Genomic DNA, 27,265 nt, shown 5'->3' with positions numbered 1-27,265 from the left:
AAGGAGCATTTGAAGTCCTGTACCCGGAATTACGTCATTATCCTTAAAAATTTAATAACTTTTTTCGCATGAATATGGCTACCTTTGATGAGCTCATAGACCGAGTATCACCGAGACTGGCCAGAATGGATACGTATTTCCGCAGGAGTGTGTCACCTACAGAACGACTCATGTTGACCACCCGGTAAGATAATGACATATAGATATATTAATTTTAATTATTTATATGTGTTGTTTAGTATTTATAGTTCATTAACAATTTTTTTAGAAGATTTTTATAGCAGCTATACTAATCTGTCCGTATTTAATATAAATATTACAGGCGGTAAATATATATTGATGCTTTCAAGTATAGAAAAATTTTACTCATAACGATATTTATGATAATTATAGTGATTCAGGCCATATCAAATTAGACAAATCCATAATCTAAAATTTTTAAGTATTTCAAATTACTAATCTAATATTTTATTTATTTTTTCTTCAGCTTTCTGGCTACAGGTGACAGTTTCACCTCGCTACACTACCATTTCCGGCTTGGGATTTCAACGATTTCAACAATTGTAAAATAAACTTTTCAAGTTTTATGGGAGGAACTGCATGAGGAGTTCATATCTACTCCCAATCAGCAGAGATGGCTTCAAATTTTAAAAAAAATTTATGAGGTGTGTCAATTTCCGCATTGTGTCGGCGCAGTGGACGGAAAACATATCCGTATAATAAAGCCACCAGGTACCGGATCTGAATTTTTTAAAAAGTATTTTTCAATTGTTTTAATGGCCATCGCTGATGCGGAGTACCGGTCTGTGGCAGTTGATATTGGTGCATATGGCCGCACCAATGATTCAATGGTTTTTAAAAACTCTTTCATGGGACGGAGCGTGTACAATCGGCAATTTGACTTTCCACCTCCTGAACCTATGCCTGGAACCGACAGTCCACCACTGCCATATGTCTTGGTGGGGGATGAAGCTTTCCAAATGTCTGGAAACCTGATTAAACCCTACTCCAGCCGTGGATTGGCTGCCACAAAACGCATTTTCAATTATCGGTTAACAAGGGCACGAAGAATGGTCGAGTGCACCTTTGGGATCCTTGTCTCTAAATGGAGAGTTTTTGCAAAACCGATTCAGTTGAAGATTGAAACAGTAGACGAAGTGGTAAAGTGTGGGGTAGTTCTTCACAATTTCATACGGACTAAAGAACCTGCCATTGAGCGAATAATCGAGGACAGCGAAATGACTAGTATTGAAACTTTTGGACCATGTGGTACTGTGGCGGTGTCCGCCATGCGCGATTCATTTGCTGCCTACTTCAGCTCGGATGCTGGACGTTTACAGTGGCAGGACCAGAATGTTTAAAATTGCAATTTTTTACTGTTGCTGTTTTTTTTCCCAAAAAATTGTTCATTAATAAAGTTTAATAACTTTTTCAAATATAGTAATATGGTGTTTCTTTTTAAATAATATATATTATTTTTACAAAAAATCTTATTACCGCATGAGTAGCCACTATCATTGGCTGGCTCCCCAAGCGATGGGAGAGCATGTCAGGCCTTTATCCACCACACCCTCTCCCACCGCTTGTAGAGCGACAGTTCCAGTGTTGCTCCACAAGCGGTGGGAGAGCATGTCAGGCCTTTATCCACTACACCCTCTCCCACCGCCTGTAGAGCGACAGTTCCAGTGTCGCTCCACAAGCGGTGGGAGAGCATGTCAGGCCTTTATCCACTACACCCTCTCCCACTGCCTGTAGAGCGACAGTTCCAGTGTCGCTCCACAAGCGGTGGGAGAGCATGTCAGGCCTTTATCCACTACACCCTCTCCCACCACTTGTAGAGCGACAGTTCCAGTGTCGCTCCACAAGCGGTGGGAGAGCATGTCGGGCCTTTATCCACTACACCCTCTCCCACCGCCTGTAGAGCGACAGTTCCAGTGTCGCTCCACAAGCGGTGGGAGAGCATGTCAGGCCTTTATTTTTAGATAAGTAAAAAAAAAACACAAGGACACATAAAAACTTTTAATAGAATTTTACGGAATTTTATAAAATAAAAATATATATAAATAAAACAATATTAATATAAAATTTAAAACAACAAAAATTACAAATCCTGGTATTGAGGATTTGGAGGAGGAGGTTGGGGGGTGGAAGGCAGTGCACGGCTTGATCCCTCTCCACCTTCGTATGTTCTGGTGGACACTGAAATGTGTGATGTGGGAGGAGAGACAGCGGGAGTATGCAAACGGGATGGGGGATTGGGTGAAGGAGTTGTCCGAGCCAGCGAAGAAGGAGTTGTGAAAGTTGATTGTTGAAAATAGTTAGGAGGAGAGAGAGAACAGTGGTGAAAAGGCTCAGGGGTTGTAGAATGGGGAGGTGGTTGAGGTGGACGGGTTGGAGTTTGCGGAGGTTGGAAGGGGTGAGGAGGTTGGAAGGGGTGAGGAGGTTGTGGTGGGGGATAGGAATGGGAGGGGGCATAGGATGGTGGTTGGGGGACGGAAGTTGTGCGGTGTCTCAAATCCCACACCACATCCTCCACCCTACGTCTGAACTCCAACACCTGGTCGGGCGTGAAGTCCGCCACCAGCTGATTAACTGACGGCCAATAGGTTTGTAGCGGGCCCGGCTGAGAAAACTGCACCACACACTCCCGCAGACTTCTCAGCTCGGCCTCCATGGCTACAATCCTATTGCTGTAACCACACAAGGTTTCATACAAGAGCCTTGTGAGGTCTTCATAATCAGCTTGGCGGCTTCTACCGGCCCTCTGGCGACGCATCAACGCCTCAAAAAGTGGCGCCATAACAGCCATTGTTGCGTCACCAGAGGGCACCAGTAGAGGACGATTTGGGTCCTGACCAGGTGCTGGACGAGGTGGAGAGGGATCCGCGGGTGGCAGCTCAGCAGGGACCACCTCTTGATGACTTTCACAAGGAAGTTCTGGCGCCCGAGTACTGCTAGTTTTTCTGTAAAAAAAAGAAAAATTAGCATGTTTTTAAAATTGATTTCAACATTTTACCATTTTTTTTTAGGGATTTTTTTACTTACCTTCGCAGCTCTAGGGTTCTACGTAGGAACCCTAGGGCAGCCGCATAGCGGTACGACTGCCGGCGGGTTCCGCCAGACCTACTTGGGCGATTGACCTCCTCGTTATAGTCTTTCTTATAGCGGTCCCTTATTGAGCGCCATCGCACCATGACTGCCGTCTCTAAAAAAATATAAAAATAAACATTACTCTCAAATTACTGGCATTTCCAAACTGCAGCCCTACAGCTGTTGAAAAACTACTACTCTCAACATGCCTGGATAGGGCATGCTGGGAGTTGTAGTTTTGCAACAGCTGGAGGGCCGCAGTTTGGACATGACAGATAACTAATCAATGTAAAAAATTTAAGGATACTTACTGCAATCTTCCTGTTTGCCTTCACTGAGGTTGTCCCAATCCGGAAGTATTTTTCTGCAAATCTCCATCCACAGACTCCGGGTCAGGTGATGGTCTGCATGGCGGCGGTCGGTATGGTCCCAGAGTGAGACGCGTTCCTCCACCAGATGGATGAGGAGTTCATTGTCGATATAGAAACTGGATAATTCCTCCGCATCCATTCTGGCAGAGGCCCTTGAACCCTAAAAAAATGAGAAAATAATTTATTAATTTAAATTTTTTTTTAAATAATTTACACATATGATATAACAAGATTCAATACTGAGATATACTCACACGTCCCCGACCGCCGCGTGCTCCCCGGCGCCTTGTGGGTGGTTGCTGACGACCTCTTGAGGCAACAGTAGGATTAGACTAAAATAAAAGAATATCAAACTTAATAACCAAAAATTTTAAGAATTAAGAAAAAACACAATACATTTCTTTTTTTTTTTTATTACCGATTCATGGTGTCCACCCCCGACTTCCTCCTCTCCCGCTGCCGGAGCAGGGCCGGAATACCTCTCCTCCGTTGACGATTGCTGTAAAAGAAAAAAAAAATATTATTTTGGACATGGATGGGATAATAAAATAAAACTTTAAAACATGACATACCGTATCCAAGCGAACTCGTCGCCTTGGAGGAGAGTTCCCGGACTCACTTGAATAGCCTATTGAAACAATTTAAAAAAATTAAACAATTGATTTTGAATCATTGAAAAAAATCCCTCAAAAATGATACTTACTGGACATTTTTTTTTAAAACTATCAAGATCAGGTCTGTCTCCCCAAAAATATAACCTAAGAAAAATGAGAACAAAAAGATGAAAGTTAACACATTAATATTAAACAACAGTACCACCTTAACCAGGGAACTACCACCCCCAACATCCACCATGCAGTCACCCCAGCCAGTTGCAGTCCCAAAGCAAAAGCACTTGGGACTGAAGCTGGGGTGACTGCATGGTGGGTGCTGGGGGCAGCATTCCCCAGGGGACTACTACCCCCAACATCCACCATGCAGTCACCCCAGCCAGCTGCAGTCCCAAAGAAAAAGCACTTGGGACTGAAGCTGGGGTGACTGCATGGTGGGTGCTGGGGGCAGCATTCCCCAGGGGACTACTACCCCCAACGTCCACCATGCAGTCACCCCAGCCAGCTGCAGTCCCAAAGAAAAAGCACTTGGGACTGAAGCTGGGGTGACTGCACGGTGGGTGCTGGGGGCAGCATTCCCCAGGGGACTACTACCCCCAACATCCACCATGCAGTCACCCCAGCCAGCTGCAGTCCCAAAGAAAAAGCACTTGGGACTGAAGCTGGGGTGACTGCATGGTGGGTGCTGGGGGCAGCATTCCCCAGGGGACTACTACCCCCAACGTCCACCATGCAGTCACCCCAGCCAGCTGCAGTCCCAAAGAAAAAGCACTTGGGACTAAAGCTGGGGTGACTGCACGGTGGGTGCTGGGGGCAGCATTCCCCAGGGGACTACTACCCCCAACATCCACCATGCAGTCACCCCAGCCAGCTGCAGTCCCAAAGAAAAAGCACTTGGGACTGAAGCTGGGGTGACTGCATGGTGGGTGCTGGGGGCAGCATTCCCCAGGGGACTACTACCCCCAACATCCACCATGCAGTCACCCCAGCCAGCTGCAGTCCCAAAGAAAAAGCACTTGGGACTGAAGCTGGGGTGACTGCATGGTGGGTGCTGGGGGCAGCATTCCCCAGGGGACTACTACCTCCAACATTCATTTGCTGCCTCCTACATGCATCTACTATGTCTAGGACATAGTAGATGCATGTAGTTAATGTATTAAAAGACAAAACACACACTGAATACTCACCTCCAGGAGCTGAAGACACGACCTGTCCTCTCCCGCGCGGGTTGTCTGTGGAAGTTCGCGCCAGCCAAGACCTTCCTACTTCCTGGCGCGGACACAACTTCCGGATCCGTCGTTGCGTCGTAACAACTGAAGATGTTAGGACGGATCCGGAATAATACATTTCAATGGGCTATTATTCCGGATCCGTCGATGCGGCAAGTGTTCCGGATTTTTGGCCGGAGCAAAAAGCGCAGCATGCTGCGGTATTTTCTCCGGCCAAAAAACGTTCCGTTCCGGAACTGAAGACATCCTGATGCATCCTGAACGGATTTCTCTCCATTCAGAATGCATTAGGATAATCCTGATCAGGATTCTTCCGGCATAGAGCCCCGACGACGGAACTCTATGCCGGAAGAAAAGAACGCAAGTGTGAAAGAGCCCTAATTCCATCTGCCAGTGGGGGCCACCCTTGTGGTCATAGGTTTATGTATGGTGTTTAGAAGATGTTTGTTTGGTCTCTTTGTTATTGCAGCATATGGTCTCCTGGGTTCCCGTGTGATGTCTGTTGTGTCCTTTGTGTTGTTGTGGACAGCAGCACTTGTACATGGGTTCCAGGTTGTGTGTTTGTGGCAGATAGGTGTGGTACTAGTCTCACTTACCTGTCATTGCCATATGTCTGTTCATGTTCCCCTTTCTATGTAGCTTGGCCAGTGAGACTCCTGTTCCTCCGTGTCTAGGAGGAACAGGTCGTCTTACCCTGCTCCTAGTCCAGGGCCACCCTGAGGGCTAGTAGGAATATCAAGTTCCGGAGTATGAGCCCTCCTACCATCAGGGTCGGCTCATACAGATAGGAGACAGGGTCAGAATTAGGGATGTGTAGGAGGTGACCTGCTCCCTGATTCCTGGCTTGGCCTGGCATTGACCATCCGCCTTCTGATACCTCACGGCTGAGGGTTTTCCCCATCCTCAGCCGTGACATATGGCCACAATGTGCCTTTCCCAGTTATGTGGCCACAATGTGCCTTTCCCAGTTATGTGGCCATAATGTGCCTTTCCCAGTAATGTGGCCATAATGTGCCTTTCCCAGTTATGTGGCCACAATGTGCCTTTCCCAGTAATGTGGCCACAATGTGCCTTTCCCAGTAATGTGGCCACAATGTGCCTTTCCCAGTAATGTGGCCACAATGTGCCTTTCCCAGTAATGTGCCCACAATGTGCCTTTCTCAGTAATGTGCCCACAATGTGCCTTTCCCAGTAATGTGCCACAATGTGCCTTTCCCAGTTATGTGCCCACAATGTGCCTTTCCCAGTAATGTGCCCACAATGTGCCTTTCCCAGTAATGTGCCCACAATGTGCCTTTCCCAGTAATGTGCCCACAATGTGCCTTTCCCAGTAATGTGCCCACAATGTGCCTTTCCCAGTAATGTGCCCACAATGTGCCTTTCCCAGTAATGTGCCCACAATGTGCCTTTCCCAGTAATGTGCCCACAATGTGCCTTTCCCAGTAATGTGCCCACAATGTGCCTTTCCCAGTAATGTGCCCACAATGTGCCTTTCCCAGTAATGTGCCCACAATGTGCCTTTCCCAGTAATGTGCCCACAATGTGCCTTTCCCAGTAATGTGCCCACAATGTGCCTTTCCCAGTAATGTGCCCACAATGTGCCTTTCCCAGTAATGTGCCCACAATGTGCCTTTCCCAGTAATGTGCCCACAATGTGCCTTTCCCAGTAATGTGCCCACAATGTGCCTTTCCCAGTAATGTGCCCACATTTTGCTACCCCCCCAGTAATATGCCCACATTGTGCCCCTCACAGAATGTAAAAAAAAATAAACACCACATACTTACCTTTTTCCTAGCAGCAGCAGGACATCTGCTGCTCTAGTCTGTGAAGGAGGCGGAGCCAAGGCTAACGGCCAGACCCGCCCCCCGCACAGACCAGAGGTGTGTAGAGCCAGCAGGGGGGAGGGATGATGCTGCAAATGGCTCTGCTTCATCATAATACACAGGCAACTGTCTCTGTTTCCTATGGAAGCAGATACAGCTGCTAGAAAGCGGGACATAGCTCCCCGTACTGGGACAGCCACTGAAATCTGGGACTGTCCCGCCGGATCCGGGATGGATGGGCGTTATGCGGCATTGACGTTCAGCCCCATTCACAATAAATGGGACTGGCGGCGATCCTGCCGCAACCCAGAAATATGGGGAGAAGTAAATGCTACTGTGAAACTAGCCTAAGGTTCCGCACATGGAAAGATCCGCTGCTTCACCCACTGGGAATAAACAGATTCCCGAGAAGATGAACCAGGAAGTAAGCACGCAGGCTTCTGGGGCAGGACACCAGCTTAAAGATATTATTATAAAAAACAATTGACAAGAGTTCACTTCTAACGTAAAACACATTTCCAGGATCGGCCTTCCCCTCCTTCAGGTACAACAAAAGCCTGGACCAGGGGCCGTTATATAGAAGATATATCCAGGAGATCTCAGAGACGTGGACTGGATCAGGGGGCGTTATATAGAAGACATATCCAGGAGATCTCAGAGACGTGGACTGGAGCAGGGGACGTTATATAGAAGATATATCCAGGAGATCTCAGAGACGTGGACTGGAGCAGGGGATGTTATATAGAAGACATATCCAGGAGATCTCAGAGACGTGGACTGGAGCAGGGGATGTTATATAGAAGACATATCCAGGAGATCTCAGAGACGTGGACTAGAGCAGGGGACGTTATATAGACGATATATCCAGGAGATCTCAGAGATGTGGACTGGAGCAGGGGGCGTTATATAGAAGACATATCCAGGAGATCTCAGAGACGTGGACTGGAGCAGGGGGCGTTATATAGAAGACATATCCAGGAGATCTCAGACGTGGACTGGAACAGGGTAAAAAAAAAAAAAAAAATGTTCATAAAAATGTACTATAAAGATGTATAATTTAATCCTCGCCACCTATTTATGTGGCGCATGCGCATACAGGAAGGAAACCCCGGCATGCAGGAAGCTAGCAGGAAAGTGGGACAGGAAGCGGTAGCCATGCTTGTAAACTGTAGGAAAAAGCTCTGTCCTGTTCCTTAATTTATTGCTAATATATTCCTTAGCGTTTTACAATTTCCCGAATAACATAGGTCTTGTAGAATGCTCCACTGCTCCAGCACTGAGGCTCTTGTGGTCTCCTTTAGTCTGTTTACATCACTGCAGGGACAGTATTGGTTGGAGCTCTGATGGCGGTATGTATATCGCCTGACTATTAACGCTTAGGATGGTCTATAGCAGTTGTGTGCTGTTCATACTGGCATCACTGGTGACGTTGTTTATCATCTGTATGTTCATGTGAAGACGTGACATACCATGAAACTGCCTGGACTTAACAAATGAAGGGAAAGTTTTGACAAGCTATTCAACTTATGTTTTGTTCCGTATAATAGGAGAGAACACAACATCTACACTTTATTGTCTCCTCCGATGTCTCCTCTTGTTATCTCCAGTTATTGTACAGTCCTGATCAAAAGTTTAAGACCACTTGAAAAATAGCAAAAAATCATATTTTAGATTGTTGGATCTTAACAAGGTTCCAAGTAGAGCTTCAACATGCAACAAGAAGAAATGAGAGTGAGACAAACATTTTTTTGAGCATTCAATTAATTGAAAATAACAATTAAACTGAAACAAGCTGTTTTTCAGCTGATCCAAATTTTAGGACCACATGCCTTTAAAAGGCCAAATCTGTGCAAAGATGTGGATTCATTGTCATTTTCTGTCAGGTAGTCACACGTTGTGATGGCAAAGGCAAAAAAACTCTCCCTTTTTGAAAGTGGTCGGGTTGTTGAACTGCATAAGCAGGGTCTCTCACAGCACGCCATCGCTGCTGAGGTGGGATGCAGTAAGACAGTAATTTGGAATTTCTTAAATGATCCTGAGGGTTATGGAACAAAAAAGTCAAGTGAAAGACCCCAAAAAATTTCACCAGCACTGAGACGGAGGATCCAATTGGCTGTCCGTCAAGGCACTGGACGATCCTCAACCCAAATTAAGGCCCTTACTGGTGCTGACTGCAGCTCCATTACCATCAGACAGCATCTGAGACTGAAGGGCTTCAAAAACAAAAAACGTCTTCAGAGACCTCGTCTCCTTGAACGCCACAGAACTGCTCGTTTGGACTTTGCAAGAGAGCACCAAACATGGGACATTCAAAGGTGGAAGAAAGTTTTATTCTCTGATGAGAAAAAATGTAACCTTGATGGTCCTGATGGTTTCCAAAGTTACTGGCATGACAAGCAGATCCCACCTGAGATGTTTTATACACGCCACAGTGGAGGGGGTGCCATAATGGTCTGGGGTGCTTTTTCCTTTAGTGGAACAATGGAGCTTCAGGAAGGGCAGGGGCGTCAAATGGCCGCTGGCTATGTCCAGATGTTGCAGAGAGCATTCCTCATGACTGAGGGCCCTCATCTGTGTGGTAACGACTGGGTTTTTCAACAGGACAACGCTACAGTACACAGTGCCCGCAGGACAAGGGACTTTTTCCAGGAGAATAACATCACTCTTTTGGCCCATCCTGCGTGTTCCCCTGATCTAAATCCAATTGAGAACCTTTTGGAATGGATGGCAAGGGAAGTTTACAAAAATGGACAACAGTTCCAGACAGTGCGGCCGTCTTCACCACTTGGAGAAATGTTCCCACTCACCTCATGGAAACGCTTGCATCAAGCATGCCAAAACGAATTTTTGAAGTGATCAACAATAACGGCGGAGCTACTCATTACGGAGTTCATGTTTGGAAGTTGGATTTCTGTTTTGGGGGGTTTAGTTTTTTGGGGAGGTGTGGTCCTAAACTTTTGATCAGCTGAAAAACAGCCTGTTTCAGTTTATTCATTGTTTTCATTAAATTGAAAGCTCAAAAAATGTTTTGTCTTGCTCTCATTTCCTCTTGTTGCATGTTGACGCTCTACTTGGAACCTTGTTAAGATCCAGCCATGCTAAATATGATTTTTTGCCATTTTTCAAGTGGTCCTAAACTTTTGATCAGGACTGTATTTTACATTAGATTTTGTATTTTACATTGTTTCGTCTTCTCTCCATTCAGGTTCCTACAATATAGGATCCGCTCAGTGGATATCTTCTATATAAGATCCTTCTCCTGATTGAGCCATCAAGAATGGACAGGGACAAGATGGCGGAGAGTATAATAAATCTCACCCTAGAGATCCTCTTCCAGTTTACTGGAGAGGTGAGAGATTCTGATGATGTCACATTACATCATCTTATATATGTTACTAACAGATGGACATGACGGGAGAGGTGAGGGACTCTGGAGATGTATGGCGTGCTATTTATTAATGTGTCTCTCCATAACCAGGACTACACAGTATTGAAGAAGACCTCTAGTGAGCGCTGTCAAGTCCCTGTGTCTGAAGGATGGAGAAGAACCCTGAGCCCAATCAAGGGGCCTCCACCTCACCCCCCGATACATGAGGAAATCAATAGAGAGAAGATACTAGAACTCACCAACAAGATAATTGAGCTGCTGACTGGAGAGGTGACACTTCTGGGAATGCTGGGACATCATACAGGAATGCTATGAAGGGATCTGGGTGATGACTATATCATTGTGTTGTCAGGTTCCTATAAGGTGTCAGGATGTCACCGTCTATTTCTCCATGGAAGAGTGGGAGTATTTAGAAGTACACAAAGATCAGTACAAGGATGTCATCATGGATGATCACCGTCCCCTCACATTACCAGGTAATAGACATGACTAAATACATACACGTCCTCTCATTATCTGTATGTAAGGAATGAATTCAATGACTGGATGTGTTGCCTACAGTTAAGGAAGAGAGAAGAACACCGGAGAGATGTCCCAGTCCTCTTCTTCTACAGGATGGTTCAGAAGAACATCACAATGTCCCACAGGCAGATCAGGTAGATGGAGATAAGATCTCATGAAATGCCCCCTATCATCTGTAGTAGACTGTGAAGATCTTGTGTTCAGTCTTGTTTTATCCACCAGTATTATATGTTTTATCCTTGTGTAATGAGAAAGATGGAAATGACAAGATTACAGCTGACCATAGACATTACATGTTTTCTGGAGCTTCTCACAATTTTCTGTCGATGGAGACTTTTATGATGGGTTCCTCTGTGAACTGCTGAAGACCTTTGGTGTTCACAGAAGAGTGATTTCAACAATTCTCGGAGCAGTCCTCAGCTAAGACCATACGATACTAGTAGAGATGAGCAAATTTCTCAAAAAGATTTGATTCAATCCAAATTTATTTGTGGTGAATCGCATTAAAAAACAGCTATTTCCATGATGGCTACCATGGAGAGATGACCCTTGACCTCTATAGAGGCAGGAACACAGAGAGTTTAAAAGGCCACCACCCACTCTCTCCCTCAGTGTTTCCTGTCCCTATGGAGCACCTACACAGAGCACCTCCGGAAGGAGGTATCGTTAGGGGTACCTGTATACACCTGAGGATTTTATTCTGAACTCCCTTGGCCCTCCTGCGGTTCATTGCAATGCTGGGCAGAGGTAGAGCAACGGAAGGGAACTCATCTTCAGCTTGGGGGCCTGCTTTCCCTCCACAGAGAACCCGGGGTCTTCCTTCCCTTCCGTACGAGGAAGCTGACCACAAATCCACTGCTGCACGCCGGCATCACTATTGCCGCTGGCTGCGCTCTTAGATACTTCCGGGTGGGGGCGAAGTTAGATGTCAGTGGAGCGTGTGCATGTCGGGCGCGCTGTGATGATGTCAGACGCCGCTCGGCTTGATAAAAAGCCTCACTTTCAAATTATGCGGCCTCCACTGTGAGTCCTCTCTGTTGGAGAACATGTCTACTCCGGACACCCTAGCAAGCACCATGGATCAGGTGGAGTTACCCTGTGAGGGACGTGAATCAAATGTATCCTGTCTTTTATATACAAATACTGGGCTACTGTATAGCTGCTCCTCTTTTATAGGGAGCAAAGGCAAAGATCAAAGCCAGAAACACAAGATGTGCTACTTGTGCTAAAAGGCTGCAAGAAGGTTACACTAAAAAACTCTGCCAGCCATGTATTTATTCCCTAATGAAAGACGAACAGCCGTCCATCCTAATGGAGGTTAAATCGATGATACAAAATGAAATCAAATCCTCGCTAGCCTCTCTTAAATCTGTTTCCGTACCTCCGCCCAAAAAAAAATAAAAAATAATTAAATTCCATCCTCCTCTGATCCAGAGGACATGGACTTGGGCCCTTCCGAACCTAGACCAATTGATGGTGATGAAAGTCTATCGGAAGGTGAGATTGTAGAGGATGATAGAAATTTTTTCTTCTCATCTGCGGAAATTGACGACCTATTAGCAGCTGTACGGTCTACTATGGGCATAGAGGACGTCCAGAAACCTAAATCGGTTCAGGACGAGATGTTGGGGGGCTCAGAGCAAAAAGATCTAAAGTTTTCCATGTGAGCGAGAACATTAGATATATGCTCTTAGACGAATGGAGTGATCCTGAAAGAAAACTAGGAGTCTCCAGGGAATTTAAACAAAGGGCACTGTTTGACCCAACAGAAACAAAAATATTTAATGAGACACCAAAAATCAATGTACAAGTCGCTAAAGTGGTAAAAAAGACTTCCTTACCATTCGAGGACTTCTCTCAATTGTCCGATCCTATGGAAAGGAAAGCTGATGCCCTGCTACGCAAATGTTGGGAGGCTTCTATGTATGGTATCAAGACCAACATTACCGCCACATCTGTCGCCAGAACTATGTACAGTCGTGGCCAAAAGTTTTGAGAATGACACAAATATTAGTTTTCACAAAGTTTGCTGCTAAACTGCTTTTAGATCTTTGTTTCAGTTGTTTCTGTGTATATAATTACATGCACTTCATACATTTCAAAGGCTTTTATCGACAATTACATGACATTTATGCAAAGAGTCAGTATTTGCAGTGTTGGCCCTTCTTTTTCAGGACCTCTGCAATTCGACTGGGCATGCTCTCAATCAACTACTGGACCAATTCCTGACTGATAGCAACCCATTCTTTCATAATCACTTCTTGGAGTTTGTCAGAATTAGTGGGTTTTTGTTTGTCCACCCGCCTCTTGAGGATTGACCACAAGTTCTCAATGGGATTAAGATCTGGGGAGTTTCCAGGCCATGGACCCAAAATGTCAACGTTTTGGTCCCCGAGCCACTTAGTTATCACTTTTGCCTTATGGCACGGTGCTCCATCGTGCTGGAAAATGCATTATTCTTCACCAAACTGTTGTTGGATTGTTGGAAGAAGTTGCTGTTGGAGGGTGTTTTGGTACCATTCTTTATTCATGGCTGTGTTTTGGGGCAAAATTGTGAGTGAGCCCACTCCCTTGGATGAGAAGCAACCCCACACATGAATAGTCTGAGGATGCTTTACTGTTGGCATGACACAGGACTGATGGTAGCGCTCACCTTTTCTTCTCCGGACAAGCCTTTTTCCTGATGCCCCAAACAATCGGAAAGAGGCTTCATCGGAGAATATGACTTTGCCCCAGTCTTCAGTAGCCAATTCACCATATTTTCTGCAGAAGATCAATCTGTCCCTGATATTTTTTTTGGAGAGAAGTGGCGTCTTTGCCGCCCTTCTTGACACCAGGCCATCTTCCAAAAGTCTTCACCTCACTGTGCGTGCAGATGCACTCACACCTGCCTGCTGCCATTCCTGAGCAAACTCTGCATTGGTGGCACTCCGATCCCGCAGCTGAACCTCTTGAACCTCTTTCCTTGAAGTTCTTGATGATCCTATAAATTGTTGATTGAGCTGCAATCTTAGTAGCCACAATATCCTTGCCTGTGAAGCCATTTTTATGCAACGCAATGATGGCTGCACGTGTTTCTTTGCAGGTCACCATGGTTAACAATGGAAGAACAATGATTTCAAGCATCACCCTCCTTTTAACAGGTCAAGTCTGCCATTTTAACCCAATCAGCCTGACATAATGATCTCCAGCCTTGTGCTCATCAACATTCTCATCTGAGTTAACAAGACGATTACTGAAATGATCTCAGCAGGTCCTTTAATGACAGCAATGAAATGCAGTGGAAAGTTTTTTGGGGGATTAAGTTAATTTTCATGGCAAAGAAGGACTATGCAATTCATCTGATCACTCTTCATAACATTCTGGAGTATATGCAAATTGCTATTATAAAAACTTAAGCAGCAACTTTTCCAATTTCCAATGTTTATGTAATTCTCAAAACTTTTGGCCACGACGGTATATCTGGCTAAATAAACTCGAAAACCACATAAAGAAATAAAATCCCCAGGGAGGAAATTTTAGGTTCAATTCCCTTACTGAGGTCTGCCACTGCCTTTTTAGCGGACGCCTCCGCAGAATCCATCTATTTTGCTGCCAAGGATGCAGCTCTATCTAACGCCGCACGTCGCGCCTTATGGGTTAAATCCTGGGGAGGAGACAGAGCATCTAAAGCAAAACTTTGCTCTATTGCCTTCTCCGGCGAATATGTGTTTGGTCCTGTGTTGGACACAATACTGGAAAAGGCAGCAAACACAAAAAAGTTTAAGTCATATAGAGGCAAAGGTAAAACGGGTCGGTGGAGTTATCCCAAAGGGGGCAAAGGCGTGATAAGAGGGAGGGGTTTTTACTCAAGTTTATTTATGGTCCCAAACCCAGACGGATCCTCCCGTACTATAATAAATCTAAAAGGGTTAAATCAACACATATTATACCGGAAATTCAAAATGGAGTCCATTTCCTCCATCATTCCACTAATCAAAAAAGGTTCATACATGACGTCCATAGACCTAAAAGACGTGTATTATCACGTCCCCATACATCAACACTCTCAGGTCTACTTAACCACTTCAGCCCCGCTAGGTGAAACCCCCTTCATGACCAGAGCACTTTTTACACTTCGGCACTACACTACTTTCACCGTTTATCGCTCGGTCATGCAACTTACCACCCAAATGAATTTTACCTCCTTTTCTTCTCACTAATGGAGCTTTCATTTGGTGGTATTTCATTGCTGCTGGCATTTTTACTTTTTTTGTTATTAATCAAAATGTAACGATTTTTTTGCAAAAAAATGAAATTTTTCACTTTCAGCTGTAAAATTTTGCAAAAAAAACGACATCCATATATAAATTTTTCGCCAAATTTATTGTTCTACATGTCTTTGATAAAAAAAAATGTTTGGGCAAAAAAAAAATGGTTTGGGTAAAAGTTATAGCATTTACAAACTATGGTACAAAAATGTGAATTTCCGCTTTTTGAAACAGCTCTGACTTTCTGAGCACCTGTCATGATTCCTGAGGTTCTACAATGCCGAGACAGTACAAACACCCCACAAATGACCCCATTTCGGAAAGTAGACACCCTAAGGTATTCGCTGATGGGCATAGTGAGTTCATAGAACTTTTTATTTTTTGTCACAAGTTAGCGGAAAATGATGATGATTTTATTTTTTTTATTTTTTCTTACAAAGTCTCATATTCCACTAACTTGCGACAAAAAATAAAAAATTCTAGGAACTCACCATGCCCCTCACAGAATACCTTGGGGTGTCTTCTTTCCAAAATGGGGTCACTTGTGGGGTAGTTATACTGCCCTGGCAATTTAGGGGCCCAAATGTGTGAGAAGAACTTTGCAATCAAAATGTGTAAAAAATGACCGGTGAAATCCAAAAGGTGCACTTTGGAATATGTGCCCCTTTGCCCACCTTGGCAGCAAAAAAGTGTGACACATCTGGTATCGCTGTACTCAGGAGAAGTTGGGGAATGTGTTTTGAGGTGTCATTTTACATATACCCATGCTGGGTGAGAAAAATATCTTGGTCAAATGCCAACTTTGTATAAAAAAATGGGAAAAGTTGTCTTTTGCCAAGATATTTCTCTCATCCAGCATGGGTATATGTAAAATGACACCCCAAAACACATTCCCCAACTTCTCCTGAGTACGGCGATACCAGATGTGTCACACTTTTTTGCAGCCAAGGTGGGCAAAGGGGCACATATTCCAAAGTGCACCTTTCAGATTTTGCAGGCCATTTTTTACACATTTTGATTGCAAAGTTCTTCTCACACATTTGGGCCCCTAAATTGCCAGGGCAGTATAACTACGCCACAAGTGACCCCATTTTGGAAAGAAGACACCCCAAGGTATTCCGTGAGGGGCATGGCGAGTTCCTAGAATTTTTTATTTTTTGTCACAAGTTAGCGGAAAATGATGATTTTTTTTTTTTTCTCTTTTTTCCTTACAAAGTATCATATTCCACTAACTTGCGACAAAAAATAAAAAATTCTAGGAACTCGCCATGCCCCTCACGGAATACCTTGGGGTGTCTTCTTTCCAAAATGGGGTCACTTGTGGCGTAGTTATACTGCCCTGGCAATTTAGGGGCCCATATGTGTGAGAAGTACTTTGCAATCAAAATCTGTAAAAAATGACCGGTGAAATCCGAAAGGTGCACTTTGGAATATGTGCCCCTTTGCCCACCTTGGCATCAAAAAAGTGTCACACATCTGGTATCGCCGTACTCAGGAGAAGTTGGGGAATGTGATTTGGGGTGTCATTTTACATATACCCATGCTGGGTGAGAGAAATATCTTGGCAAAAGACAACTTTTCCCATTTTTTTATACAAAGTTGGCATTTGACCAAGATATTTTTCTCACCCAGCATGGGTATATGTAAAATGACACCCCAAAACACATTGCCCAACTTCTCCTGAGTACGGCGATACCAGATGTGTCACAATTTTTTGCTGCTAAGGTGGGCAAAGGGGCACATATTCCAAAGTGCACCTTTCGGATTTTGCAGGGCATTTTTTACACATTTTGATTGCAAAGTTCTTCTCACACATTTGGGCCCCTAAATTGCCAGGGCAGTATAACTACCCCACAAGTGACCCCATTTTGGAAAGAAGACACCCCAAGGTATTCCGTGAGGGGCATGGCGAGTTCCTAGAATTTTTTATTTTTTGTCGCAAGTTAGTGGAATATGAGACTTTGTAAGGAAAAAAGAAAAATCATCATTTTCCGCTAAATTGTGACAAAAAATAAAAAATTCTAGGAACTCGCCGTGCCCCCCACGGAATACCTTGGGGTGTCTTCTTTCCAAAATGGGGTCACTTGTGGCGTAGTTATACTGCCCTGGCAATTTAGGGGCCCAAATGTGTAAGAAGTACCTTGCAATCAAAATGTGTAAAAAATGGCCTGCGAAATCCGAAAGGTGCACTTTGGAATATGTGCCCCTTTGCCCACCTTGGCAGCAAAAAAGTGTCACACATGTGGTATCGCCGTACTCAGGAGAAGTTGGGGAATGTGATTTGGGGTGTCATTTTACATATACCCATGCTGGGTGAGAGAAATATCTTGGCAAAAGACAACTTTTCCCATTTTTTTATACAAAGTTGGCATTTGACCAAGATATTTCTCTCACCCAGCATGGGTATATGTAAAATGACACCCCAAAACACATTCCCCAACTTCTCCTGAGTACGGCGATACCAGATGTGTGACACTTTTTTGCAGCCTAGATGCGCAAAGGGGCCCAAATTCCTTTTAGGAGGGCATTTTTAGACATTTGGATCCCAGACTTCTTCTCACACTTTCGGGCCCCTAAAAAGCCAGGGCAGTATAAATACCCCACATGTGACCCCACTTTGGAAAGAAGACACCCCAAGGTATTCAATAAGGGGCATGGCGAGTTCCTAGAATTTTTTTTTTTTTGCATAAGTTAGCGGATATTGATTTTTTTTTGTTTTTTTCTCACAAAGTCTCACTTTCTGCTAACTTAGGACAAAAATTTCAATCTTTCATGGACTCAATATGCCCCTCACGGAATACCTTGGGGTGTCTTCTTTCCGAAATGGGGTCACATGTGGGGTATTTATACTGCCCTGGCTTTTTAGGGGCCCTAAAGCGTGAGAAGAAGTCTGGAATATAAATGTCTAAAAATGTTTACGCATTTGGATTCCGTGAGGGGTACGGTGCGTCCATGTGAGATTTAATTTTTTGACACAAGTTAGAGGAATATGAGACTTTGTAAGAAAAAACAAAAACAAACAAAAAATTTCCGCTAACTTGTGCCAAAAAAAATGTCTGAATGGAGCCTTACCAGGGGGGGGTGATCAATGACAGGGGGGTGATCAATGACAGGGGGGTGATCACCCATATAGACTCCCTGATCACCCCCCTGTCATTGATCACCCCCCTGTAAGGCTCCATTCAGACATCCGCATGATTTTTACGGATCCATGGATACATGGATCGGATCCACAAAACGCATGCGGACGTCTGAATGGAGCCTTACAGGGGGGTTATCAATGACAGGGGATGATCAGGGTGATCACCCCCCTGTCACTGATCACCCCCCCTGTAAGGCTCCATTCAGACGTCCGCATGTGTTTTGTGGATCCGATCCATGTATCCGTAAAAATCATGCGGATGTCTGAATGGAGCCTTACAGGGGGGTTATCAATGACAGGGGGTGATCAGGGTAATCAGGGTGATCACCCCCCTGTCACTGATCACCCCCCCTGTAAGGCTCCATTCAGACATCCGCATGATTTTTTACGGATCCATGGATCCATGGATCGGATCCACAAAACGCATGTGGATGTCTGAATGGAGCCTTACAGGGGGGTTATCAATGACAGGGGGTGATCAGGGTAATCAGGGTGATCACCCCCCTGTCACTGATCACCCCCCCTGTAAGGCTCCATTCAGACATCCGCATGATTTTTTACGGATCCATGGATACATGGATCGGATCCCCAAAACGCATGCGGACGTCTGAATGGAGCCTTACAGGGGGGTTATCAATGACAGGGGATGATCAGGGTGATCACCCCCCTGTCACTGATCACCCCCCCTGTAAGGCTCCATTCAGACGTCCGCATGTGTTTTGTGGATCCGATCCATGTATCCATGGATCCGTAAAAATCATGCGGACGTCTGAATGGAGCCTTACAGGGGGGTGATCAATGACAGGGGGGTGATCAATGACAGGGGGTGATCAGGGAGTGTATATGGGTGATCACCCGCCTGTCATTGATCACCCCCCTGTAAGGCTCCATTCAGACGTCCGTATGCTTTTTGCGGATCCGATCCATGTATCCGTGGATTCCGTAAAAATCATACGGACGTCTGAACGGAGCCTGACAGGGGGGTGATCAATGACAGGGCGGTGATCAATGACAGGGGGGTGATCAGGGAGTTTATATGGGGTGATCATGGGTGATCAGGGGTTTATAAGGGGTTAATAAGTGACGGGGGGGGGGGGGTGTAGTGTAGTGTAGTGTGGTGTTTGGTGCAACTGTACTGACCTACCTGAGTCCTCTGGTGGTCGATCCTAACAAAAGGGACCACCAGAGGACCAGGTAGGAGGTATATTAGACGCTGTTATGAAAACAGCGTCTAATATACCTGTTAGGGGTTAAAAAATTCGGATCTCCAGCCTGCCAGCGAGCGATCGCCGCTGGCAGGCTGGAGATCCACTCGCTTACCTTCCGTTCCTGTGAGCGCGCGTGCCTGTGCGCGCGCGTTCACAGGAAATCTCGCGTCTCGCGAGAAGACGCGTATATGCGTCCAGGAGGAATAAAGCAACCACCTCCCGGACGCATATACGCGTACAGCGGTCGGGAGGTGGTTAAAGGGATTCTGTCACCAGGTTTCACCCCCTCCAGATAAAAATATGGTTATGTTCAGGGAACTTTAACCATTCCTAATGTGGTCTTATAAATGTAATCTGTAGGCTCATTTTGCTAAAAATACGCTATTACTAACCTGTCATTCATAAAAATAAGGTGCCCAAGGGGATGTAAATGGCTCCAAGCTGCCGCCCGCACCTGCTGCCGTTCGTGCCCAGCGCCGCCTCATAATCTTCTGTCACGTCTCCTGCTCTCCCTCCCTCCTCCTCCTGCTGTGACGTCTCCTGCTCTCCCTCCCTCCCCCCTCCTCCTCCTGCTGTAACGTCTCCTGCTCTCCCTCCCTCCCCCCTCCTCCTGCTGTAACATTGCGATGGGGGATGGAGGGAGAGGGACGGAGAGCAGGAGACGTCACAGCAGGAGGAGGGGGAGGGAGGGAGAGCAGGAGACGTCACAGCAGGAGGAGGGGGGAGGGAGGGAGAGCAGGAGGCGTGACAGAAGATTATGAGGCGGCGCTGGGCACAAACGGCAACGGGTGCGGGCGGCAGCTTGGAGCCATTTACATCCCCTTGGGCACCTTATTTTTATGAATGACAGGTTAGTAATAGCGTATTTTTAGCAAAATAAGCCTACAGATTACATTTATAAGACCACATTAGGAATGGTTAAAGCTCCCTGAACATAACCATATTTTTATCTGGAGGGGGTGAAACCTGGTGACAGAATCCCTTTAAGATTCTCTCTGCAAGACGAAAAAGGCGTAATAAACCACTTTCAGTTTACAGCTTTACCCTTCGGCATCTCCTCCGCCCCCAGGGTATTTACGAAAATTGTGGTAGAAATGACCGCTTTTCTCAGACTAAAGAAAGTAATTTCCCTACCTAGATGACTTTCTCATCGTAGGAGACTCATCAACAGAGACACACATTATAACCGACTACGTCTTGCAAGAAATGTCAAAACTGGGCTGGATAATAAACATAAAAAAATCATGTTTATCTCCAAACACCCAAATAAAATTTCTAGGAGTACTTTTGGACTCTGTGACCCAGTCATCATCCCTCCCCATAGAAAAGCTGGTGGCTTTCAGGGAGAGAGTACAGAAATTTCAGGCTCAGAAAAAGTGCTCAATAAGAGAAGCCATGAGCATTCTGGGATCCATGACATCCTGTATCACTATGGTGGCTTGGGCCCAAGCCCACTTCAGAACAATGCAGGCTTGGATCTTAAGAAATTGGGACGGAAAATAGTCCTCACTGGACAGGAAAATATTAATTCCACACCACGTAAAATTAAATCTAAACTGGTGGAATGTAAGGAAAAACTTGTTAAATCATGTTACCTGGGAAACAACCCCTGATGTCCAAATCATAACGGACGCAAAGCAGTCAGGGATGGGGTGCAAAAGTAGACTCCTCAAATTGGCAAGGCAAATGGTCAGACGCAGTAAGTACGAAATCTTCAAATTACATAGAACTGCGTGCAGTGTGGGAAACCTTTAAAAGTAGCCCAAAGCCAACTTCTAAAGAAACACCTAAAAGTATTTTCGGACAATACGACAACAGTAGCCTACTTAAAATACCAGGGCGGCACAAAATCCCAAGGTTTAATCCAACTGGCAGAACTAATTTTCCAGTGGGCAGTAGAACATGTCCTATCAATAACGGCAGTCCACTTAAAGGGCTCAGAAAACCTAGAAGCAGACTACCTGAGCAGGAAAACTATAGATCAGGGAGAGTGGTCCCTGTGCCAGGATGCTTTCCTAAAAATTAGCGGAAAGTGGGGAACTCCTCAAATAGATTTGTTTGCGTCAAAAGAAAACGCAAAAGTCAAACGCTTCTGCTCCCTGAATCCCAGAGACCGACCGTGGGCAATCGATGCGTTCTCAACCAGGTGGACGTGGAACCTGGCATACGCGTTTCCTCCCTGGTGCATAATCCCCAGGGTACTTAAAAAAATCTAGAGGAATCCAACAACAGTAATACTGGTGGTTCCATTCTGGCCGAAAATAAGCTGGTTCTCCATCCTGAAAGACCTAGCCTTAGAGGAACCTTGGGAAATCCCATACCATCCGAACCTGCTGTGACAGGGCCCAATCAGTCATCAGAACCCCAGCCTGTTCGGTCTTTCAGCCTGGATCCTAAGGGCGAAATGCTGAAAATTAAAGGTCTCTCAGGGAAAGTCATCAATACCCTAAAATTGAGCCGAAAAAAGTAACCATGGCCATATATATGAAAATATGGAAAAGGTACTGTTCCTGGCTAGGGGATACCTGCCCTAACAAATCACCACCCTGCACCCAGAAAATTCTAGAAGGGCCTAGACATGGGGCTTAAACCTAACACATTAAAGGTGCAAATATCGTCCCTAGCAGCATTCTATGATTCTGACCCATCAAACCATAGGTGGATTAAACGATTCATGAGAGCGGCTTCCAGAATAAGACCACCCCTTACGAATAAAGTACCACAATGGGACTTAAATCTGGTATTAAACCCCTGTTCACTCCTTTGTCAGACATCTCATTAAAACATCTATCATACAAAGCGGCTTTTCTGATCGCCATTACATCACCCAAACGCCTAGGGGAAATCCAGGCCCTCTCATGTAAAGAACCTTACCTCTCAGTTTTTCCAGACAGGATAGTTCTAAAATTAGATCCAGGTTTTCTCCCCAAGGTCTTATCAAACTTCCACAGGGATCAAGAAATTATTTTACCATCTTTTCCTCCAGATATCCTTCAGCCGGAAGAATCAAAATTCCATCTCCTTGATGTACGAGACACCATTGTGTTATACTTGGCCGCTACTAAAGAATTTAGGAAAGACAATAACCTCCTAGTCCAGTTTGCCGGTCAGAACAAAGGAAAAAAAGTGTCAAAGGCCTCCATTGGTAGATGGATTAAATCTACCATCTCATGCTGCTACTCCATGCAGGGCCTGAATAGCCCAACCAACATTAGAGCCCATTCCATTAGGGCTATGGCATCTCCCTGGGCAGAGAAGGCCGGTGTTTCACTGGATACTATATGCAAAGCGACCACTTGGTCTAATATAAATACTTTCATAAAACACTATCGTCTGGATGTTTCAGCCAGTGCAGACCTGACCTTCGGTCGTAAAATTCTGCAGGCAGTGTTCCCCCCCCCCCCCCCCCCTTCCCTACCTAGTAATCTGGTAGTTTTCCATGGTAGCCGTCATGGTGGATGATAAGGAAAACCGTATTTAGACTTACTGGTAATTTTGTTTCCTTGAATCCACCATGACGGCTCAGATATTCCCACCCTGGGTAAACTTTGTCAGAGAGTAAGAAGTAATACTCTTTATACATTTTTTTTTATCTTTTTTTTTATATACTATTGTCACTGGTGGTTGAATATGCTATTATAATATTCATTAGGCTGCACCCACTTAAACTCTGTGTTCCTGCCCCTATAGAGGTCAAGGGTAATCTGTCCATGGTGGCCGTCATGGTGGATTCAAGGAAACAAAATTACTGGTAAGTCTAATTACAGTTTTCCTGGCTGCAGAGAGCCTTTATAGTGGTGTAGAACACTGTGCCTTGTAGTAACACGCATAGGGAGTCTGCTGTGGTAGTGAATTAATACTGTGAGTCTTTATGACATGCAGATGACAGGCGTTACTCTTAGAATCACTGCACACTTCTCTTATTTGGTCAGTGACAGCCCCAAAACTGACCAAATAACTGTAGTGTGAACTCAGCCTTACAGGTCTATGTTAGCTCCAGGTATAAATAAGCATCCAGAGGCCCAAGATCCTACTGTAGCGTGAAAGAGCGCTCTCCTTTTACACCGTCGTCAGCTGATTCCACAGATATCCACAGAACCTGTTCTATTAAACGCTTATACAAGTAGAGCCCCCCTGACAAAGTTGAGAGGATGTCAGCAGTAAGTTTGTGTTGACGTCACTGATTATTTTGCCCTTTCTCTGATCTGTCAGAACAATAACCCCCCCCCCAAAAACGGATCTTGTCTGTGGAGCATACGCCTTCTCTCGGACAGCAATTGGTCAGTAATCCATCAGTATTGCTAAAGCCCCCAAAAAAGTGGATCCAAAGCAGAGATGACACGTGAATGGAATATTTGCATGTCTTCTGTGTTTTGTACCCACTCCTGCTTTTGGCTTCCAAATCATAAGCAAATCATCATGCAAAATAGGAACCATGTCATACAGGCCTTACAGCTGCTACTTAGACAAAATTTGTTGTGCTTCTCATTTTTCCTTCCTTCTGACAGATCATAAGAAGGGTCAAATAAATCATGATGTCAACCAGGCCAAAAAGGCAAAATAGTGGCCCAGGCATTGAGTGGGGAGGGTGGGAACAGCATGGGAATTTTACAGAGTGGGTCAGTGGCAGAGTGTTGAGGTGGCAGCAGCATGAGGAGACCACAGAGTAGGGAGGTGGTGGTTGGCAGTAGGAACACCTGGCAGCAGGTGTGTATGGCATCAGGTGGGTGGCAGCATCAGAATAGTAGCTGAAGCAGGTAGCCAGAAGAAACAGGTCTCTTTTGACAAATTTTAGGTGTGGCACCATGGATGATCTAGTCTGATGCATCAGGCACTGGTGTGTGTAAATCATGGCTGATCCAGGCCTGATTCATCTTCACAAAGGTCAGTTTCTCCACATTTTGGGTGGACAGGCAGGTTCTCCTTGGAGAAACTATGGCCCCCGCTGCACTAAACACCCACTCTGATGCCACACTGCTGGTCGGGCAGGAAAGCTTGTCCAGGGCAAACTCGGCCAGTTGCGGCCACAAATCAAGTTTGGCTGCCCAGTAGTCCAGGGTATCTTTAATGTGGGGTGGCAGGGTGCACTCCAAGTATGCCACAACCTGCTGGTCCAGGTTCTGCTCCATGTCTAGCTGCTGGTGAGTAGGCAGCGGCCAACTGACTACACGGGATGTCTCGATAGAAGTTCAGTTTGTCCTTCCTCTCAGTGAGTGTAAAAAAGGCCCCCCTTCTCGACCGTAACAAGGGTCTAACATGATGGAGAGCCAGTAGTCATCCCTCTGCCGAATGGTGACAATTCGGCTTTTACTACGCAAGCATGTGAGCATGCATCTGGCCATTTGCGCAAGTGACTCGGAGGGAATCCCTGCATCCATCTTCACTGCATACTGTGTCTGTGTAAGCTGACTTGTATTATCGCTCTGTAGCTCCTCCGGATTCTCCTGCTTATCCTCTCCTGTTACCTGTGTAGAAAAAACACCCATTTCTCTATGCATTGCTTTTGCTCGAATGTCCTCCTACTCCTACTCCTCCTCCTGCACTAGTTCAGCCCCCACAGGGCTCATGTGGCCGTGAGATATAGTCGCCACGTCTCCTGTCCATCCAGATTTAGCAGCATCTTTTCCAGGACATGAATCAGTGGAATGACGTTGTTCATTCCGTAGTCCTGGCGACTGACAAATAAAGTGGCCTCCTCAAAGGGCCCTTGCAAATGGCAGGTGTCACGCATAAGCTGCCACTGGCTAACATCAAAGTTACACAGGGAGTACCTCTGTCTGCCTGTATCATCAAGAAATTGTTTACGGCCTTTCTCTGTTCATATAATCAGTCCAAAATATGGAGGGTGGAATTCCAACGATTGGAAACGTCGCATATCAGCCTATGTTGGGGGACGCCGTTCTGTCGCTGCTGCTCAAGAAGGGTGTGCTTTGCATTGTACAAGTGGATTAGGTGCATGCAGAGTTTCCTGGCCATTTTCAGTATGTCTTGTAAATGGGGTGAAGACTTCAGGAACCATTTTACAACCAGATTGAACACGTGCACCATGCAGGGCACATGGGTCAGCCCTCCTTAACTCAGTGCTGACACCATGTTCTTCACGTTGTTGGTCGCCACGGTTCTAATTTTGAGTCGTTGAGGAGAAAGCCAGGATTAAATTTCTTGATGAAGGACGCGGAGCAGTTCCTCCCCTGTGTGACTCAGTTTGCCCAGGCAAACTAGGTGCAGAACAGCGTGACACCGCCGTGCCCTGCACATGTTGTATACTGGAGGAGCACTGTGAATTGTCCCTGCAGTGGAGGCTGATGAGGCAGAGGCGGACTTTGTCACAGGACCAACGGCGTGAGATCGTGAAGGTGGAAGCAGCGTCACCTGGCCAAGTTGTTGGTGTGTCTAGTCTGGAACCACATTTACCAAGTGGGCCGTAAAGGACATATATTGTCCTTGACCATAATTTCATTCCATTAGGTAGAAAATTAGTTTGGTTCATTCCAATAAAGAACCATAATCCTCTGTACTAACTGCTTATTTGACACCTGGCGGACTGCGTCCAACTTCCTGGAGGCCAAAGGGGCGTACACTTCTATGATGCCTTTTATATGTGCGGGGCTACACGTACTACACTGAAGGGATCGCAGTGTGTCTACCCTTTGCCGACAGGTGCTGGTTACTCGCTCAACATCGTTTGTCTTAGGGATCAGGGAGTGTAATACTGGAGCAGACAAATTTATTTGGTAAAAGACTAATTTATTCGCTAAAAGATAGTTTTTTTTCGACAAAAAAGGACGATCAACTCGTTGGCAACTGCACATTGTAATTGTAAAATATGTGACGTAGCAGTCATAGTGATGCAGAATACAATTTTCATTAACAGGATGTATTTGGTATACCTTTCTTTGCACTGCACAGTGACGAAGAATTTGAAAACTGATGTGTCAGTCATAGTGACGCAACATGAAATTTTCACTAACAGAATTATTTTTAGCGATAAAAATACAAATTTGATGGGATGGTGCCAGTAGCAGTGACAATACAGAACCCTATTAAAGCCCTGCACTGCGATTGATTCAACCTGTACTGTCCCTTAATGGCTATGTACACCTTTTGAAGGCAATTCTTTTTTTTTTTATGACTGCATTTTACAAATTTTGGGCTAAAGCATCTCGGCTATGTACAGAAAAAGTTCCACATTTTTAATAAAGACCAATTTAAAAATAGATTTTTAGCTCAAAATGAGTACTATGCAATAATAAAAAAAATAATCTGATGATTGTCCCTCCACTGTCCCTTTACTCTCACAATTGAGTTTTCTTTTTTTTTTTTTTTTTTTTTTTTTTTTTTTTTTTAGCAGATTGTCAGTAAAACTATCCCTAGCACAACAACGCTATCACATCTCTCCCTGTGCACAGCTGAAACAGAAATGGCAGCGAACGAGTGGGATTAGGCTTTTAAGGGGCTGTGACATCACAGGGGGTGGGTAGCTTTATATTTGCTGGCTGCACGTCATCATGGGTAATCTCACGTTTTCCAGATTGTCTCCCCTACATTTACTTTCACTTTTGAACACGTGCAGCCACAATTTTAGTAAAAAATTTGATTTGTTACTTTGAAATTCAGGATAACAGAGGAA

At 45.2% G+C, this 27,265-nt stretch overlaps 1 long non-coding RNA gene across 1 annotated transcript in view; it reads left to right on the top strand.

The window, feature by feature from the left end:
* Positions 1-27,265, top strand: part of LOC122942537 — a 36,203-nt gene that overhangs the window by 5,334 nt on the left and 3,604 nt on the right. The window contains exon 2 of the long non-coding RNA XR_006390588.1: positions 23,326-23,386. This is a non-coding gene — a long non-coding RNA (uncharacterized LOC122942537). The remainder of the gene's footprint in view (positions 1-23,325; positions 23,387-27,265) is intronic.

Source organism: Bufo gargarizans, chromosome 6 (genome assembly GCF_014858855.1).
Source record: "Bufo gargarizans isolate SCDJY-AF-19 chromosome 6, ASM1485885v1, whole genome shotgun sequence".
Lineage (NCBI taxonomy): Eukaryota > Metazoa > Chordata > Amphibia > Anura > Bufonidae > Bufo > Bufo gargarizans.
Note: the sequence above shows the minus strand (reverse complement) of the source record. Positions and strands in the feature narration are given on the sequence as shown.